At 37.7% G+C, this 21,981-nt stretch overlaps 1 long non-coding RNA gene across 1 annotated transcript; it reads left to right on the top strand.

The window, feature by feature from the left end:
• The first annotated feature begins 5,226 nt into the window (after positions 1-5,226).
• LOC307155770 lies at positions 5,227-20,798 on the top strand. Its single transcript, XR_013820566.1, has 3 exons — positions 5,227-5,385; positions 13,626-13,817; positions 18,238-20,798. It is a non-coding gene; the product is annotated as an uncharacterized lncRNA (long non-coding RNA).
• The last annotated feature ends 1,183 nt before the right edge of the window (positions 20,799-21,981 follow it).

Here is a 21,981-nt window from a genome sequence, read left to right as displayed (position 1 = left end):
GAAATTTAATGTGCCTTAATTGCTAGAACATAAAATTATTTCTTTATGGATACTGCTTTAATCTGTCCATAAAGTAATGGCGTCTATTGTGTTTTTCCTGCACAGTCCGTTGCTGCTCTACAGAAGATATGTTGGTTAATCAGCCATTCGATAAATACAGGTGAAAGAGCTGTGCCAGGCTTGGCTTCAGTCCAGACACGCTCTGGGCAAGGCTCTTGAGCACCCAAAGAGTCGAGTTTTATCTGTGGGAGGGTCAAGCATTTTAAGAACCCCATTTCGTCTTGTAGCTGAGTGACACAAATAACGCTGCTTACTGGAGCATTTGGGCTCACAACAGCTCCCAGGACAACACGCTGGGCCATATGCTGGTCTGTACTCATCAAATCCCAACACACCCCTATTGCTTGATGTTTCTTATGAGACTGAGATCCCAATGTATCACCAGGCATAAATGGAGAATTTGTGTCTTAACAGTTAGATAATATATAACTATATAATGAATTATGTAATATACAACATATCATTTCTCATTAGACTGGATTTATTTATTTAAAGGCCAAAGTATTGTTGATTTTCTTGTACATTGAAGAAGTTCATCTTGATAGTGTGCCTTGTGCTGTTCCTGGTTGATTCATCTGCTTTATCCTTCTGGAAGATTGCAGGGGTAGAAATGAGTGGCTGAAGTTTATTTTTTAACAAGTGTGGTCTACAGTAATTTCAATCTGACCTTAACCTTTACAGTTTGAGTAACATGTTTGAGAGCGGGTTGTTTTGTGAACCTGTCACAATGTAATTCAGTCTTTGCAAAGAGGCTGTTATTGAAGGACGGTGTTATTAGAAACTACATTGAACCTCAAGTATGGAAGTAAAATAATGACAAATGTTTTTGAAACAAAAAAGCTTGTTGAATTGCACTATTTGAAAAAAATATGCATTGCATTAACCCTGCTTGTATTTTTAGGGCTTGTATTTTTATGGACTGAAATTCAACATGGTAAGCTGTGAATATTTCAATTCAAAACATTTCACACGTTTTCATTCATAAAAAAAAATCAATAATCCATATTCACCTTTCAGATTTCACTTGCAAAATATTCATTCTGTTTAAGAATACAACCTATAATATTCGACAGGCAATTTTTGGTTAATTTTATTTTGCTTTACAAATTTGCTTCCACAAATTCAGTGGTTCAAATTCGACAGAAAATTCAACATTTTACATCCGGGAACGGCAGGAATATCAGTGGATTGCCGGTTGATAATCTCCATCTGTTAGTCGACCTCACGAGCAGGAGGTGCAAATGTCTGTTGACGAAGAAAACTATATTCTAGCAATATAGTTTTATAATATGAATAGTAGTTCAAATAGTATTGCCGGCGCCGGCGCCGGTGACCTTTCAATGACCTTTCACATTTTGGGGTGAACTAATCCTTTAATGCAATGCATAGTTTTTCAAGTAGTGCATTTCAACAAGCTTTTTTGTTTCAAAAACATTTGTCATTATTTTACTTCCATACTCAAGGCAGCTTGCAAATAAGAAAACAGTAAAATTGTGTAAATGCTTTAGTCTGTCTTGATTCATACTAGTCCATTTTTTGTGAAGTCAGACTGACAGACTTGGATAATGCAAGTGTAGTATGACTTTGTCCAGCATGTAAGCCTAAACGGACTACAATTAATCTCAGCATTGTGCGTTTTGCTTCAAAAGGCACATGCTATCCATTTAAACCTTCAAATATTAAATTAACCTACACATTGTGCCATGTATACATGGACAGAAAGATGCAGACTGTAGTAATACAAACCCTTAGCTTGATTATGCATCATCAATTCTCCACAGGAACAAATGAGGCCAGTCGCCTGCACAAGCTCTGACATAGGCCACCTGATGATGACCGAAATTAGCTATAATCATTAAGAAACTCTGGGAACCTTGACCAGAACCTTTCATGTTTATTCCAACACCTTAGAATTCTTCTAACTCTTCAATTCCCAATCCATGTTTTCTCACAGCTTAACATTATGATCTAGTCATTTCATCAAAACAAAAGGAACCTGAATGTGACCCCTAGGGGGTGCTCCAACGCACACAATTTGAATATCTAAACTAGAAAACCCAAACAGCGCTCCCCTTTAAACTATTTAGGCAGGTTGTATCCAGTGAAGGAACAGAAATGGGACTGATGTACTCAAATATAATTTTATTAAAGCTAGGGTAGGTAATCCTGTTCAGAAACACTTTTTTTTATACTGGGTGAAATGGTCCTTCCACCCTGAGAGTAGTCAATACATTATGTGTTCAGAAAAAGGAATGAAAACAATCAGACCTCTGTAGCAGCTGCAGGACAGTAAAAACTCTGACCAATCACTGCCACTCGGTCCGAGTGTAAAGAACCAATCAGATGCCTTCAGAGCCAGGAGGAGTGTCTTAGCAGTGTCAATCAAGTTCGCGTACGCGCTGATCGCCCCTCTCTTGCACAGCGCGTACCGTCATTCAAAATCAAGATTGCCGTGCGCCGAGCAGCTGTGCTAATGGCGGACAAACAACCAAAACTACCAATTTCTCGAGTGGAACCTGCTCATACAACAAAGACAGGTAAACGGAAAAAGACCGATGACGATAAACAAGCCCGTCGGAGCCCATTGACTCAGTGTTAAAACTCTAGCCGCATAACATACAGATAAAATGTCACGCACTGTGCAAAGCAACAATTGAAACCTGCTAATTCACTGGCTTGTCATGTTGCTAAAATAATGTACTAGCAAACCTTATTTAGCATTACATATCGCTAGAATAATTATTTACATAGCCTACAGCAACGTTAGTTACCGTTATATTATCTTACTGGCTATTTATAACTCATAGAAAGAGTGCAACGTTATAAAGTTACATTACATGTGATTCTGACATGATGCTACATGCACTGCGCTCCTTCCTCTCCGCTTGTCTCAGGTAAATAATGCGTCTTCGGTCGGAGTCGCGCTTTCATGTGTTTTGGGGGCGTGGCTTTGAAAGGACCCCAGAAGGGAGAGGGTGGACTGAATGGAAATAATGAGCTGTCTTTAAAACAGTCGTTAGAGGTCTACATACACTCGATTTTTATACTTTCTTTTTCAGAATACTTACATTTTAATTATGTATTGATATATACATAAAGTTTAAACAAATTTTAAAAATAAGTTTTTTAGACCATTCTTACCTACCCCAGCTTTAAACACTAGACAATAATATACTGATTGGCAATCAGAGCAGAAAAATGTTCCCCGTAGGTAACAGTGAACAATTCTACAATAAATAAGTGATAGCAGATCCCAAAGACACACACACAAACACACACACATCCAAAGAAATAAAAAGTAAAACAGAATGATTAAACCCAGGAAAAACATTGGCTAGTGACAGACGAAGGCAATCCTCGTGTAATCACAAGCATAAGTAGTGTATGATGCGATGTTTGATAGCATCGTGACAATTTAAAACAATATTAAATCTCTAATTGGAAAATTAAGACAAAAAAAGGATTAGATAAACTTGTGTTTTTCTTTGGACACCAGCCTAGATGAATTAGAGCTATATGCCCTGTAACAATAAAGTTAAACAGTGTGGATGACCAGCCTGATCTCATGGCAATTCGTACGAATTCTACGAGGTGGCTAATTTTTGCTAAATCGTACATATTTTACGAATTGTCCAATTCGTATGAATTCATACGAATGACCTACCCCTGACCCTGCCCCTAAACCTACCCATCACGTGGGTTTAGACAAATAGAACAAATTTGTACAAGTGAGGTCGTACAAATTAGCCACCTTTTTATCACTCATAAGAATTCGTACGAATTGGTCGTGAGATAGCGTTGGGATGACTAATAGCTGTGCACACTCTCACCAGTGTTGCTTCTATTCATAGGCAATATCAAAGAAAGGAAACGATCAGTGCTAAACATTACACGTTACGTCGGAAAGAAAAAGGGTTAGTAAACTTACGTTGCTGCAAACCCGTGTAGAATCACTACTCGCTATTATGTGAGCAAGTTTCTGTAGACTCATAACTGCTGGTACCATTTACTGGTCACCATACACACAGACGCCAGACCGAGCTACAAACAAACAATGAGCCGTGTTAAGTGGTTCTCAATGAGTTTAGTGTTAACGACAAATAGGCATGACCTTGCAAAAAGACTCACGTTCTCCCGTTTACACAGCCAATACACCAAGAGGCTCACTCTTCAACTCACACCGCATTAATATTTTCCTGTCCATGTCTCACGACACATTTAAAAGGACGCGTCACTTACGCCACCTGATCCAAATAATCAATGAGCAGGCCTTAAAGGTACACTTCCCATCTCAACCACCCTACCCGCTACATGAAGAAAAATGCTGACCCCAATAGATTAGCATTCAAATAATCTAGGCTTATCTTAGACGTTCTTCTTGCACACGCATGCAACATAACCTATTCAAATGCATTGTGTGTTTCTGCTTTTAACAGGTATATTTCAAATGTTTGTTTACCTTGCAATTTCTACATCTACTGTGGTCTCAATACTGACTTCTAATTATATAATAGAACATGATGCCATATTTATATGATTGCATTTAATTTCACATTACCTCCTTTGATTATTCTGCAGTGATGTAATTGAAAATTATTCTGCTCTCATGCAAGCATGGAGCAGAGTAATATATTAGTTTCCTCTTAGTTCATAAGGCATCTGCAAGGTTTTGTGCTAGTTGTGTTCATCTAACGGCTTGCTCTTTATGGTGTACAATTGTCACAGTCAAGTACCCAGGGACAACCTTTTGTGTGCAGGATATACACAGATACATTGTACATTTTTAGTAAAAAGTCTGGCCATGTAACTCGGAGCTCAGCGAGACATAGAAAAAATAACATGGACTAACCTTAAATCATTCAAGCAATCTCTTACATCTTGGCCAATTAGCTGGTGATGGGAAGAAAACTAAAAACAAGTATGTTTATAACCAATCTGAAGCCCTGATTATGGCATCAGATAGATGAAAGCAGCACATAGATCATTAAACAACTTGCTAGTACAGAAAATGCCTTGTTTCCCTGTGTTAATTTACTGCCGGTTTGCTGATGGGACAGGGAGAGAAAAATATCCTTGGTGATGTACAGTAATAGGCGAGCAGATTGCTTCATTCGAGGGAGTGGGGGTTTTCTGATAGCAGCTTAGGCTTCTGGTGTGAGAGTGTGTGAGTGGACAAGGGAGAGTGATAGGGAGAGAGCCCAGTCTCTTTGCCTACAATGCAGATCATTAGAGGCAGGATGACCTGGCCAACGTCCTAGCTCACTAGCCTCAGATGGCACAGAGCAGGCCGAGCTGTTCAGCTGGCAGAGAGACAGCCAGGACCAGGTGAGTTTGGCTCCCTTTCCCTCTCCTCTCTTGATATCTTTTGCTTCAACCACTCCTCCCTTTCTCGCAGCATGATTTGCCCACTGAGTCTAGTTACCCCTGACTGAGCAGTGAGTTGGGTGTGTTGCTTGGCATGGCTAGCTGCGCTCGCTCCGGATTTGCATGAGTAAGTAGTCTCCCATGTATCAGACACCACTGACCTTAGATTTGGTTCAGGCGGACAAGGTGAACACTGCATTCACCGCTAGCTTTCTTAACCGTTCTATAGCACCTGGGTCAATGACATGACACTCATTTGTTTTATCCTGTCGTGTAATAATACATCTATTCAAAATGAATAATAAAATTGCATTTAATGCTTACAATGACTTGAATACGCCTCTTCTATGAAGAATTCATATTCTTAATTTATGTCAGTGGGGATTTAGCTCGGCTTCCCCTATAATGTCAAAAAATGAATGGTCAAATATGTACTATTGTGTTAACATTTTATTGACTAAAAATGCATTAGAACACGTTCATCTCAAAGAAAAGTTCGTTCAGAATCAGCTAAATATAGCAGATCGGCTGACTCGATTTCATACTATAAAAAGTCGCTGACGCTGAAGCTATTCGAGCTCAGTCCCATCGCGGATTAGTGTAGTCGAAAGACAAACTGCTGCAACCTATTTCTTGGCGAAATTTCTAGCCAATTTTCATCATACATTTCACACAATTATACATTCATACCTTTATTTACAGGTGAAACTCGAAAAAGTAGAATATCGTGCAAAAGTTCATTTATTTCAGTAATTCAACTTAAAACGTGAAACAAATATATTCTATAGAAAATTACATGCAAAGTGAGATATTTCAAGCCTTTATTTGTTATAATTTTGATGATTATGGCTTACAGCTTATGAAAATTTTCAATAAATTTGGGGTTTTCATAAGCTGTAAGCCATAATCATCAAAGTTATAACAAATAAAGGCTTGAAATATCTCACTTTGCATGTAATGAGTCTATATATAAGTTTCACCTTTTAAGTTGAATTACTGAAATAAATGAACTTTTGCACAATACTCAATTTTTTTGAGTTTCACCTGTATATTATTACTTTTTATATTTTTTTATATTATTATTAGTAATAATTAAAAAAATAATTATTAAAATAATAAAAAAATTGTATTAGTATTATTATACTTTATTTTATTATTATTTATACCTTTATTATATTATTACATTTATACAATTATACCTAGCTCTGCTGGCCATTGAGAGGACACTGGTCAAGTCACTGGAAAAGACGACTAGTTGGTACAACAGGGTCACAGAGCATTTTCTTAGAAAACGAACGTAGGGCAGAATTTACGTTACGTCATTATTTTATGATGTAGGCCGAAAATGAGCTTCCCCTCTTTGAAAGACCAGCAGCTGCCACTGATTTATGTGTTAATATTCCTTTAGATATTCAGTTTTTGTGGGTTTTATAATATTTTAGCATTTCTTTTTTTAAATATTTTTGCCCACAAATTTATATAGTCCAACCAAAATGTAGAAAAACATAAAATGATATGAAAAAAATCCCCTGCAGACTGTCATGGTCAACATCTGATTATTTAACCTTTGAAGGTGTCCTATTATGCTTTTCCAACTTTAGTTAGTAGGTAATGTTGCTGTTTGAGCATAAAAAAAGATTTGCAAGGTTACAAAGCTCAAAGTCCACTCCAAATGGAGATTTTTTACTTAACAGAATCCACTTTTCAAGAACTGGGGCCTACAATGAACGGCTCTTTTGGACTACAACACGATTTCTCTGGATCTTATGAAGTCACAATGCTACTCATTTAAATAATCCCCGCCCACGGAATACGCAAAAAAAAAAAAAAAAAAAAAAGAGAATGCAGCCTGTTTGAGCTGCATTAGAGAAGACTGCTTGTTTTCTGTTGCTTTTGTAAGCTCTCGCTTTTGTAAAACTGTTTACCGCTCCTTAGGAAGATTAACCATTTATTTTGTGATCGATTACTGTATTACTTTAGTTTTCCAACAAATATCACAATTAAATGGTGGATAACATCATATCTATAATGTATAAAGAAATTACAAAACACATACCACTCTGAAACATCCTGTGAAATCCTTGCTTGCAAAGTCTGTGTGTGAAATCCATTCACATTGTCAGGGTCTGAATTGGGCTCAAAGTGGGTTCTTCTTCTCCAAAGTGAATCGCTTTTTAGAGGGCCTTAACATGCTAGAAAACTCATGAAACTTTGCACACGCCTCAGAAGTGGTGAAAATTTACATGTGATATGGTTTTCAAAATTGGGGGGGGGGCAAATTTGGTAAATTATTGCCCCCACATTTTGCCCCGGCTCTAGGTTTCACGTACAGGTATGAAATTTGGTACATACATGTAATGACCCAATACCTACAAAAAAGTATCTTGGAGCATAGCCCTAAACACAACAGGAAGTCAGCTATTTTGAACTTCCTCTCAGATTTTGGGCAGTTTTTGCCATTTCCTGATGTTGTACTTTAACGAACTCCTCCTACAGTTTTGATCTGATCCTCTTCAAATTTGGTGAGTGTAATCTTAAGACCGTTGCGACTTTAAATTGCGAAGATCTTGAGTTTTCGTCGAAGGGTGTGCCCTCAGCGGCCTGACAAACGTACACCCAATTTCGGCCTTTTGGTGATTTATGCATGCTCAGATAAGTTCTCTGTCAATATTGCTTGCAGTTCTGATGTTGCTAGGCAACCACAGACAGCCTGCAGTAACTCAGGCATACGATGTCCAATCTGCCCCAAACTTCACATGTTTGATAAGAGTCCTGTCCTGAACACATGACCATGCTCATATTTGGTTATAGCAATAGCGCCACCTGCTGGTAGCAGGAAGTGTGGCAAATACAAATTACTTTGACAAGGAAGTGTGGCAAATACAAATTACTTTGACATAGTCCTCCTATATTTACATACTGCCCACTGTGCTCTGTTTTCCTAAAGGCACCGGGTGGCGGCGGCACGGGTGCGAGGGCCCTTTTCATCGCTGCTTGCAGCTTTAATTAATATTTACATCTGAGTAGAGCTTGTGGTTATGAAGGGGCATGATATTTCACGAACACACGCTAAGCGCTGCCAATCACAACACACTGGGCCAGCAAACCAATCACATCACATTTTGTATTTCAGAAGGAGGGGCTTGTCGCGGATTGGGGCGTGAGGGGGAATCGAAATTGGCGTGTTCAAGCCAGACTGTGGAGAAGGGTGCTATAATAATATAAAATATTTGAAAAATAATGTGTTTTTTGAACAATCTAACAAAACATATTCTAGTATACCCCAAAAACGTATAATAGGATAATTATGTGGTGTGATTCCCTGATAACCTAGATATATTTATGAATGATTACGTCATGGTATTTGTAGAAAATATATGTAAACTTTTTTTTAATATATAATGATTAAGATCTGTTTACTCATATGAATTCAGCCTGTAAAGATAAAACTCAAATATAGTTATCAAAACTCTATGACGTGTTCTAAAGTAGATTTTTAAGATTTGTTTTCTTTTGAAAACACTCCCATACATCATTGACCCATCTATATCAGAGCTCTCCCACCATAACTCCATTGTTCCTCCCTTTTATTGTCTTTTCAGTTTGACGAAGTGAGCTAGAGGAATATCAATATGCTCAGTACGTGTTATACATTTAGACTGGGTGACTTAACACACTCCAGGGGCATTTCATCAACCTACGGTCTCTCTGTTTTACTCCCATCAGTTGTCACAGTCTTTGATGCTGAGAGAGCAAACACGTTCTGGTAATGCAGGATATATGTATAGTCAGGGCTTTGAGATACCTGTCTCGCAGCAGCACGCTGTTTCATGTGGTTTGTTGTGAGAATATCTGCAGAGTTAAGGGGAGTTAAAACACAGAAGCTGTCAAATTACTTGTCATACCTGCTTGTTTGTGCCGTTGTGCACTCTGCAGACTGCCAGTACACATTCTCATTAATTAGCCTCTATCTTTTTACATTGCCACTTGCTCCCAGAGCAGTTTAAAAACATATCTGTAAAAGTCAAAGCAGACTTAACAAGCAGTCCTGCTGTGGTGTGTGAGCAAGCGCGCTGAGAATGTGTACTCCAAACAGGGAAGCCCGTGTGGAGACGAGAGCATATCAATAGCATCATGCACACATTACTATGCCTGTCCGACTGACCCTCTTCACGTTTGAACTCATTATGGAGTCTACCTTGAAAAATGGCACATGTTATTTTAGTTTTATTTAGTTTGAACATGGACCATGCACAGTCGTTATGCCAGAGTTGCTATAAAGCTAATTTGCAGTCCCTGAGCAGGAATGATGTTATTTGAAAAGTACAGCAATACACTACAAGTAAAAAAAAAATAACATTAACCTGTAGGCTACACCTGCAGGCTATATTCCATAAACGTACAGATCAGCGATCACATTATTGATTTGTCTTAAGCCACTTGGCATGTTTGGTTCGATTAAACTTGTAAAGGTGGGCCTTGGTCCGCTTAAAAACGAACATGGACCAAAGATATCTAAACAAACATCTAAACAGGATGTGATTTCACAAGATGCGACCCTAAAAAGGACAGAATGCTCAAGCACAAGTTTGGCTTCATTTTCTTCTTGAGTACTTTCTACAAACCTGTTTTTTTCTCGCCATAGGAGCTATGTCACCCATTACAGTTCGGTACAGGAGTCTGTCTCCTTGCTGCAGATCTTCTTCTGAGTGTAAACCTTTACATATTTTATAAGCTCTTCATGAGTTCTCAGCTGGTAAAAATACCATGTACGCAGCCCAGCACACAGCATTGTTTTGGATGTATGGTAAGTTCTATTGCAAAATATTTTTTTAATCTTTAGGTTCAGAGTTTAAAATGACATTGTAAAAGCTAAGCAAACCAGGATTAAATGTATAATTGTCTTTTTGGACCAAGTGAACAGAACTACAAGTGTAAACACACCTTAAGTGTATAGTTTTAAAAAGGCTAAATGATCAGGTATCAAAATCAAAATTGTAGAAAAAAAAAATAAAAAGGGGGAAATAATCATTGTCCAAGTATTCATCTTTAACTGATGCCCTGGTTTCCCTAATGTTATCCATACAGAAAGTCATAATTGTTTAAGAGGTGGTGCTGAAAGATCATGGATTTACATCAATCACACATCAAATCACATTTAAAAAAATATATACTTTTTAATAACCCTGCAATGATGGTAGGCTAACTCCTTTTTTTCACAGCTTGTTTGTAGAATGGTTTTAACATGCGAGCTAAAATAATTTGTAGATGCATTTAATAGGGGTGTTAAAGAAAAGGAGTGAGGGTTGGATTAAATACTCTTGGCTTTCCTTGCATGCTGCTTCCTCTTTCATCGGCTGTCTATTGGCATGACTTGCATGTCACAGCTGATGAGCCCAATGAGTGCCATGTAATATCTGCAAGGGACATTGATGATCTTCAAGGCATATGCCTGGTGATTCGACACAGCTGGCCATGATTGTAATCCAGAGACAAAAAAGTGAAAGGAAGATTAAAGAACATGCAAGTGACATGAAGGGACGAAAGAGGAGATCTCTTTTTAGTGCTGCCCCACAGGAGAAATTGGGAAATATTTTATATTTTATTACAAACAAAACCCCTTTTAATGCTGTGTTCTGGCTGCTGCAGATAAACAATCAGGAAAGTGTTTTGCTTCTGGTCATAATGTCCGGAGATAAAAAAAAAAACAGACCCAAACATTTATTATAAAGGTCTGGGAATGGTGAAGCCATACAGGTAAAAGATAGACAGATGGATCATTTGCATCATAATGACAATGGGATAACCAAGGTGTTGTATCAAGTAATTGGATAAACAAGCAAATAAATAAATGAACCCACACTGATCATCTCCATTTTTCCGACTGATTAGAAGCAATCAACAAGATTGTTTGTAAATGCTGTTTCTCAGCAAAGCTCCCTCGGGTCCTGTTTACACCTAATGTTAACATCTGTCACGGATGATCTGATCTCAAGTGGTCAGCTGAGATAGATTGACATTACACCTGGAATTAATGCATCTCCGGTGATCTTTGTGATGAGAATTTTTTTCTTTTTTTCATGAGTACATATGTCACAAAAATAAACATAATTTTTACAATAAAAGACTGTAAAAATGCTTACATACTGCATGCTAAGTTCTGTATACAACAAAAACAGTAATCATTTAATAAATACTGTTAAATGTATACAGTTTTTGGAAGTGAAAAGACATTCTATAATTTACAGTGAAAAATTATAAATTGACATTCCCAGAATGACAATGTGCACCTTCTATATAATTAATATTTACCTCAGCTTGTAGAAAAGCTACTTGTGATGAACGTTGATTCATCATGTGGTTTTCTCTTTACCACCTGTGTTTTTAAGGTCAGTGTATATATAAAGGTAAAAAGAAAAACATCTGATATTAGTAATTTGCTATATTAACAATCTCAGTTAAAGAAAAAAATAGGTTTCACTTTATTTTGATGCTCCCTTTAACCCATTCTGTTGACTATAAGTAATGTTGCACCTACATGTCTACTAACTCTCATTAGAGTGTTAGTAGAGTATTAGTAGACTGGCAGGGTAGTTGCAAAGTAGTCAGTAGAATATCTGTTGAGGAGCATCCAAATAAAGAGTTAGCAGATATTAAGCAGACAGTCTACTAATACTCTAATGAGAGTTAGTTGACATGTAGTTGCATAGTTACTCATGTTCAACAGAACTTTCAAAGGGGACCAGTAAAATAAAGTGTTATCAAAAAATATGTTTTTTAAACTGTAAATTTAAGTTCAGATTGCTTCTAACTTAAAGGTGCAGTATGTTATTTCTCAAAGTCGTTGATATTTGAAATCAACCCAAACAAACATACCCCTCTCTTCATTGCTCCTATTCCAAAGCTCACCCTCCAATCCTAATCGCCCTGCTTCGAGTCTGTCTCGAACCCTGATCGCTGGCATTCGAGGCTGGTGCACTAACAAGGACACTAAACAGTAAACAATGCATTCTCTAGCATTCATCAACCTGCACAACTCTCACTAGCTGGTCAGCCTGCAAGAGTGGATGTCTTTTTATCGTAGCAGAAGTGCAAAATACAAACAAAATAATGCTTCATGCAAAATAAAGGGAAGATAATGAACGAATGACAAGGAAGCACAAAAAATATACATGCATACACAAGAGTAAATACAGACAAGAGTTGGTTGTTAGTTGCCAACAGCACAGTAGCTCCAGACAAATAATGACACTCAAACCCTGAGTTACTCACGTATGGAGAAGAATCAAAGTAACCTCCTCGTCTGTTTTCAGGCCTTCCCGCTTCGCTCTCTCTAGCGCTGGAAAGCTTTTCTAATATTAATGTGGGTCCTAAAGCTCTTTCCTGATCATAACCCTTCATTTTCCAGTGATATTCTCATGAGCTTTTCTCTTTTGTAATGTCTCTCAGCCATCTCTCTTTCTACAGTCTTTCTTCAAATCTCCCTCTTGCTTGTTCTCTCTCCTCCACAGTCATACGCCCGCTAATGCTGATTGGCTACACGTCTGTTGTAGTGTCTGGTTGTGTCGGTCCGACCAACTTTCAAACAGCATTTTTCAAATATCGCTTACCTCACCTTTAAGATCAGATGATTACCTTTTACAATTGACAGGGTTTAAAACATTTGATTTGATGCAATTATTTCACTAATTTTGTCATTAGCATTAACCCAACAAATTTAATGTGGTCATATGCATTTCTGACTACACTCACGAGTCAAGATTGCAAATTTTTATACTATTGATGCTTGAAGTCAGATACATGTTTGTGAATGTAGGGAATAGGAATGTTGTTTGTTTTGTAGTTCTGATGTTCAGTAGCCTATGCATTTTATGTTGTTAGCTTTGGCCACAACCCTAAAATAAACATTTTAGGATTTGAATATATTGTAAAGTTTCAACTTCTTCTCATACAGTAGGTGTTTGTTTGTTTGTAGGACATTTTTAGTTATTATTTGTTTTGTAACCTCTTAAATTAAAATATATGAACTGAACCAAGAAATGTTTGTTCAGGGCTGATTAAGGACCACATCTTAGATCAGTGAAAAGATTGTTAAGTTCATTTATGTAGCACCACACAGAATTTCTGAAATAATGAGTTTCTGAACTGAGCCAACAGAGACCAATTTGTCTATGTTTCTAATTTGTTTTTGTGGCAATCAGGGCAGGGCTGAGAGCCGTGGTAACGGAGCGAGGCCAATGACGCGAAGGTTAATGAACGTCACCTGCACGCCACACCAGTCTCGAGTCCCATGTAGGAGCTCCAGAAGGATAAGAGGAGGAGTGACAACAGTGGAAGACGAGAGAAGACTAGCCCTAGACGCTCCATAACCATGCCCAGGCCTGATTGAAGAGGTGGGTGCGGTTCAATTGGGCTTGGGCGGGGATCGCATTGGGCGGGGAACGCTTGTGTGTGCTACTGTCATCATTAGGACAGCAAACTTCTTCTATTACTACTTGGATTGAACACTTTTCAATATAATATGAAAGGCTCCAATTTAGAGCAGCAAAGCGATTATGCACATCCTGTGCGCAGAATGATGCACTTGAAGCAATGCGAAGTCACAGCGTGCAGTGCTTCGCATTGAAAAGTTCAAAGCACAAAGCGAAGAGATATTTGATGCTTAGTATATTATATCTATGCAACAGTTTATTGAGCCTTTTCTTTTAACAGTTTTAAATTTCAGTTACAGTGCGCATGAAAAACAATTCATAGTGCTCTCTACTCCAGTGCTGTAATCTAAAAGACACCCGGAAGAAAGGAATAGGATTTAGAAAGCGCAATAAACTCCAGCAAGATAAAGTCATTTTATGCAAACCATAGACCTTTATCTACAAATAAAGTATAATAATGGGAACATTGATCTTGGAGAGAGTGTCATCGTGTTACTGTTGTAACCGAACGCGACGCGCTGTTTGAATGCTGAATGGATAATGACTGAGGAGAGATGAGTTTCCATTAACTTTAACTTACCGACTTAAATATTCATTTTTACCTCACATTATGCTATCAAATGACTTTAGAAGTCTTGGAATATAGTGCACGAAAACTTTATGGTGCTTTACAATGTTTTTTTTATGCCTTTAGTGGGGCTTAACAATAACACAATAATATGCACAATATGGCCGTGTATATGGCCTACATTCATTCTGCCGTGACCACCACGGCAGAATGAAAGTAGCGGAAACACTGCAATTAATTTGAGTATATTTAGGTTTATAACAGGTCTGGTTCTCACCTTTTTGATGAACAGGAATTGTAGCTGCAAATTCCTCTGTTAAAGTCAGCTGCCTCTGTAATAATATTCTGATACGTGCAGGACAATCAAGTGAAAATTGCTCGGCGGCATAAATTACAAATCTGTCAGGCTCTTTGCGAAAGCACTCTTCTTTCTGTTTTCTTCAAAACAAAAAGATGACATAAGCTTGCTCTGAACGTTAAGTGCAATGTGAGTGCAGGCCAGCAGGGGACGGGGGACCATTGCGCCAGGACACGGTACAAGGCAAACAAAGTGCGAGTACAACCTTAGTTTATGCGGCAGTCGTCCTTGAGGGGCTGCCCTCTTTATTTTTGTTTTTTTGTTTGTTTACTTTTGGATTAAAGTTTGTTTAATGTTCTCGGGTTCCCGCCTCTTCCTAGCCTGGTTCTACCAGACCCTCGTACATTTAATTTGTACAGAGATTCTGGCCTCTCTCCATTAACAAGCGTTAACTTCCTTGTAGGCGGGTATTCTGTTGAAGTTTAAAACTATTGGATCTGCCCAGAGTCACTCTGGATCTGCCATAACCAATCGGTAACCTTTGGTCGTGACGTAACCCTACAACTCAAACTAGCGCACGACCTCAACGTCATTGTTCTCAGCCACTCCCTCTGTTCGCTGATTGGACCGCCCAAAAAAATGATCAGAGAAAACCAAAGAATACACCACAATCCCAGACGTAGTACTGAAGGGAAATAAAATTGAGCGGAAGTACGCAGCAGGGCGGAGCCAGGCTAGCCTCTTCCTTCCCTGAGCCTTTAACCTCGTTATAGTTTTATGAGACTTTTTTTTCCACATTTCAGTTTCAACATTTCAAGCTATAATTCTTTTTTTTTTTTCTATTTTATTTATTTAGTTATATATGATGTCATACGCTGTGCATTGCTTGTCAAAGATTACTTCACTTTCAACACATCATTAATATGTAATGCCCATTTTTCAATGAGTCGACCAATGAAAGTGCTGAAATGCTAACTTCACACCTCTCAATACCCACGGAGAGTTTCAGGATGGAATGAAGCTTGAAGGAGAATAAAAGGCCTGTGGTTTCGGAGGGAATCAATTTTTTCACCATGCCTGGTGATTTTCAATGGAATCCCTAAAAGCAATAGAAGAGCGTAGAGTATAAGATCTGGATTGAGTGCCAAATGTACTTTTTAGCCCATTACTGAGACAAGTGTATAAACCCTTGAGGTCTCTCCTTTACATGTGTAAATTTCACTGACTTCAGTTCCCCTTTTGAAGATGAGACAGAGGTCATGTAAGACTCGGAGGCATTTGTCCCACTCCAGCCTTTAACCCACATCTCACAGTATCTAGTTCAGTTGTCTGAAGCGACTACAGTCGACCGCACTACATGATTTTTCTGACAACTCCAAACATACATGTGTAAAATAAGCAATTGCTTGTGAATATAAATGTCATGTTAATATATTTTACATGCTGCAGTAGTTACAGTAGGTAAAACATTGGCATTCAAGATTGCATGCTGACTAACTGTGACTCAGACCGAAGGAATAGTTGGTGTGCATAATGAATACCGTATAAATTATGAGCTGCAGAAACAAAAGGTTCTGTGCCTGGCATCCAGAGCAAAATCACACAGCCTTGGTTGTATGTCATCTACCATTAGCTGAGATCATTTTTCTACCACCTTCTTTGATTGAGAGCCCATTGAGAATAATATTTGTGCTTGTGAGAAGTTCCACAGAGGTTTCTGATTTAAATTGGACCTGTCATGATGTAGTCTGCGCTGAGCCGTGATGACATAAGTACATGAGATCAGTCAGATTGGTGTGTTTGATGCAGAGCAATGTTCTCGCCTCCCCGTTCATTACTCCTCTTGCATGCAAATAAGCTCCTGTTGTGGCAGTTCTAGTGAGACCTTTTAACAATTAATATAAAATATGCTAAAGGGAATACATTAAAAGGCTTACGTGAATCGATATGGACTGCATAATGCAAATCTTCTCTCTTTTCTAAAGGTCATATATGTTGATTTGTGATGGAAGGGAAGCACAAGGCCCTTTTCTCAGCTTGTAGACATGGAGACCTTTTGGCTTATTTTATTGGGATCGCTCTGTTCTTGTTTTGCATCAATCTAGGCAGACTAAATTGTTATTTTTGCTCTAAAAACTTTACACGGTCAGGATATTATTCTGCCCTGTCCAACTTCTGATATCATATTTACAAACTGTTGATGAATCTGGTCAAAATAGTAGAGTTAAACTAAAGTTCAAAACTTTGGGGTTAGTAAGATTTTTTTTAAATGTTTTTGAAATAGTCCTAAGTCTTTTATGCTCACCAAGGCTGCATTTATGTGATTAAAAAACAGTAATATTGTTAAATTATTGCAGAGAAAAATATCAAAATATTAACTAATGATTTTTTTTTGTAACAATGTAAATCACTTTTGATCAATTTAACACATACTTGCTAAAAAAAAAAAACTATTAATTTCTTTTAAAAAACAAGACCAAACTTTTGAACAGTACTCTATATTCCTTCATCGCATACCTCATGTCTTTAATGATTCGGGATGTCATTCACTACCCTCCTCCTCATTCATTTTTTTTAAAGTTAGACACCAACCTCATATATATATGAACGCCTGTTTTCCCATATTTTTTTTTGTCAAAATTGTATAACGACCCGAGGTGTCTAACAGTGTAAGTATATTTTTTCTGCATAACAATAATTTAACCTTTGATGACTGAATAAATGCAATGAACCTGCATTTCACAAGGAATGTCTGATGAACACAATGATGAAGTGACGTTTTACTCATAGTTACCACAGGCAGAAAACAAAAGAATAGGAAGAATCATCAGCACAACTTGAAATGGCTCAGCGATTTACTGTAGAGAAAGCACTGAACACAGTCAAATATGAGAGTCACTGTCACTTGATGGTGGATCTGGTCAAGAAGCTGTCAGCGATCAAAATATTGGTTTTTGAAGATGTTGAAAATTATAGTTTTGAGAATATGTTTGAGATTGTGAATATGTGCCAGTTGCTGAATATACTGGGAAATGAGCTCTAATGGGGACAGTGATGATGGTATAAAACATCTGCTCAAACTGAACCCTTCCCAGATCCAAAAGGTAACAAAATATGCTTTATTTTATTCTTCTGTAATTGATACTCTAATATCTGGAGAGTTTTATATAAATTGCGACAGGCAGAATACCATCCATGTAAGATATCTGGCTCGCTAAAGACCTTATGCAATAATCATTGGTGAAACATTCATGCATTTAAGGGAAATCATATATAGACATTTGCATCCTCAGAATATTCCCGCATGTGGTACACCTTGTTTTGATCAATTTGTCATTTCTTACAAAGCTGTTTCTTCTCTTATGTGGTTGTATTTTGAATATTGTTAAAAGTCAAGACATTTTCTGTTGTCTGCATCAATTAATGTTGTTAAACTGAAAATGACCAGTTATTATTAATGAAGTCAAGAAAAAAAATGCAAAAAATTTTTTTTTGTTTGTTTGTTGTTTTTACAGATCTAGAGACTTCAATGATGGATTTCAAAAAGTTATTTTTGAAGTACAGTGATGACGTGCAGGTGGGAACTGGGACGCTGGTGATGGATACTTCAGCACCTCTGAGATTAGAAAATGCCAGCGACTGTAATGCTCATGTTTAACACATAGGGAATGTGGAAATGAGTATGAATGCATGTAGATAGGCTTTTGATGGATGGGGATATCAGGCCGCTTTTGGAACAAGATTAACATGTGATAAGAGTTATTGTGTGCTCTCTATCATGTGTACCGTGGGGAATTATTTAGATTCCAGAATACATGGATGTGATGGACGATTCTCCCTCTGCATGTTTAATGAATAGACTTTACACAGCATTAAATAGTAAAAACTCTGTTTTATATGCATGACTGGTTGCAGCCACTATCTGCTCTTATTTTCAATATGCCAAACATGAACTGGCCAGGACCGACCACTGTAGGTCATCACCATTCACATTGGCAATCTAAAATTCTTCCCTGCTAATGCTTCCTTGGATCAACTAAAAATACAGCTATTTTTATTCTCAAAAGCAGTCTGTTAATGACTACTCAGGAGGGTGCTTTGTATAAGCAGCACGCATTTTACTAATGCATTCTTCGGAGGAAGAACCAAAAAATAATAATAATTTAAAAAATAAAAATATGGACCTCGGGAGTCGGTGGTTGTGTCACATCATCAAAAATGATAGTTTACGCTATGCTTTACAGATGCAAAATAATGCTCAGTATTGCGGTGCAATGAACCCGCTGTATTGCATTAGTTTGATGAATGTAAATTTCGGAAGCCATGTTTTAATTTGGCACTGACTGCCAGTCTAAATGAGTTACAAATCACAAGTATAAGATGTGATTGAAGTGACATGAGAGATAAGAGTAATCTGTTCTCAAAGAAATACCCAATGGAAGGACATTCTGACAAGCACTTTTGTCTGTGCAGCAGCATTTGCATGCACGGCAGGCTGGTTTGTTTACCTGAAAGTCTGGTTTGTGTTCTCTGATGCATAACTCCCTTTTTTCTGTTTTCCCCCTCAGACAATGATTATGTTAAAGAAGATTACGAATCTAAGAGATAAAAAACATAAACGATTAAGCGTAAATGATATTTTAGACGACCATGTCAGTGATATACATGGTACATTTTAGAGTGCATGACTGTTAATATTTAGTTTTTTTTCAGTTTGTGGGCCTGCCTCTATAGCGTTGAATATGCTTTAGTCATTTTCCTCCCACTGACGTTTGGATGTGGGCTTTATGTCAGCCGTAAGCCATTGAGCGAGCACTATAGAGAGTGAAAGATGAGTAATAAACTAGTACCACCCTTTAGAATCTTGAAGAAGAGAAGTGCTGAGAGATTGGTAATTGGGTCAATAACTATTGTTCATGATAAAAAGGAAAAAATGTAGTTCAAAACACATGTGCCACATAAGCCCTATATAACCTACTCTTTGTATTCAGGTTGGCTTTGAAAATCTTGTACCGTTTTTTTTTTTTTTTTTTTAAAAGCTTACATTTATCAACAGCTTTTACGGGTGCTACTTTCAATAAAATGTCAGACATATTAGGAAAACTTTAGCTGTGTTGCTATGTGTCATGAGAGTAAGCAACTAAGCAGCTAATACTCTGAATAGAGCGTTATGCAGCTATTTTTGTTGTAATGTTGAATCCCATCCAACGTATCTGCACCAGGTTCATTTTTGACATAACGCACACCCAGCATACACAGTTAAAAAAGTCACCCCTTGCCACTGAGATATATAGATTTTTATATATTATTTTCTTTTTTTCTCTGGAACGTCGTGTCGACATAATTGATTACTTCTATTCATGTCATTGACAAAAATAACTGACTTTTCAGGTGTTTAGAAGTTGAATGAGTTAAACAGGTAAATTGCTGATGACTGTTACTGGTCTGTAGTGGCCATTGGAGAGCTAGACACAATCTGTTGGGCCTACATGATAGGCACCTGCCAACAGCAATGGATACCGACAGACATTTCCACCCTAACCTCGGCTTTATCCCAGCTTCATCCTAGCTGGCTGGAGTAGGTTGGGATGAGATTGACAGCTCTTCCTCTCTCCTACCCTTAACTCCTTTACTTTTCAAATGCGCTTGTCACTGATGCCTGCTAGCTCGGAGGTCTTCCTCTCGCTGCTCTTCAGCTCTCTTGGAAAAACACTTTCCAAGCTTTCCCGAGAAGTACCACTCTTAAATGCCTCAACTGAATGCATTTCCCCCTCATGTCAGCAAGTATTAAAATGCGGTGTTGGAATAATTGATCCTCTCCCATCGGGAGACCATTATATTCCCTGTGCCCACTTGTAGCAGTGACAGGCGCTATATGATGTGTAGACGCACAAACACACACATTCTTTTAGCCACAAAAACACACCCACATGTTCTCACATATGTTATGCCCACAGCCTCACACACGCTGGTATTTTTCTGCATTCGTTTCGGTTGTTGAGAAACACGCATTGTCACTGCAGAATGAATGTATTCACTGTTTTTTCCTGGCATTGCAACCATCCCAAGTAACGCTAAAAAAAAAAAATCTACCCTGGAGTAACATGTAGTATAAATGGAAATCAGGCCTGGATCAGGGGGGATGCAGACAATCCCAGAGGGGATGCAGACAATAGAAGGATGGTTATTTACCTTGCATTAGGCCTAGCATAATGTAAAACACAGTGGCTGGAAGCTAGTGCATGTTCTGTTGATAAAGAAGTGAGTTATAGAAGAGGGAATAACAAATATTTTGGATCAGTAGGTTACAGGAATAATTTAACATAAGCAAATGGCCCTACAAATAATGAAGACATATGCTGCTGGAGAGGGCTTTAAAACAAACAGGCAGTGTATCTTTTATGCATGGCTACATGTGTTAAACACATTTCAGTCCCTGTCATTTTCTCCAAAACAAATATTAATTAAATCCTACAAGAATGTGTACAATATGGACAACTATTCTAAACAAATATTATCTAATGGATTGCTGCCATGCACTTTTCCCCCTTTCCCAACAGATGGAGGATCATTGCTGGACTAGCATACATTCATAATTCTCTCTTCTCATCTCTTCTGCTTAAAATAAAATATTTCCTGCTATGTTGGATTCTCTAATCTGTTAGTGAGCTCAATGTCTGATGTGATCTCAATCTGCTTTGTGCGAGAGGGGAGAGGGAGCTCTCTTTGCTATGTGGATGGCTAAGCATCATTGAATTGATTTGAAGGCTGGTGTGTGCTCCACCCTTTGGCAAAGATCTAAAATCATGTTGTAGCTTCATTCCCCGTCAGCATGCTCAGCACTTTGAACATGGAGAAGCGGATAGTCCCACTTTGATCTGAAGCCACTGAACTGATACTTTATCAATAACTGCCATTTTGTAAACCTGTGAAGAGTAAAGACAAGCTGAACTTTGACAAATGTCCGATTTGGTTTTCCTTTTTAAGAAATTTAACTATTTGAGGCATGCATTTTTAAGCCTCGAAACAGTAATATAATTATTCCCATTTATTTATTTTTTTATTTTTATTTTTTGCATGGTATCCACTCCTATATATATACAGTTTGGAGTCATTAATTTTTTTTAAAGAAATTATCTTTTATTCAGCAAAGATACTAAATAAATTGATCTAAAGTGACAGTAAAGAAATATAATGATTCTATTTCAAATAAATGCTACTCTTTTGAATGTTCTATTCATCAAAGAATCATGAACGTA

This window comes from Squalius cephalus (genome assembly GCF_949319135.1).
Source record: "Squalius cephalus genome assembly, chromosome: 3".
Taxonomy (NCBI): Eukaryota; Metazoa; Chordata; class Actinopteri; order Cypriniformes; family Leuciscidae; genus Squalius; species Squalius cephalus.
Note: the sequence above shows the minus strand (reverse complement) of the source record. Positions and strands in the feature narration are given on the sequence as shown.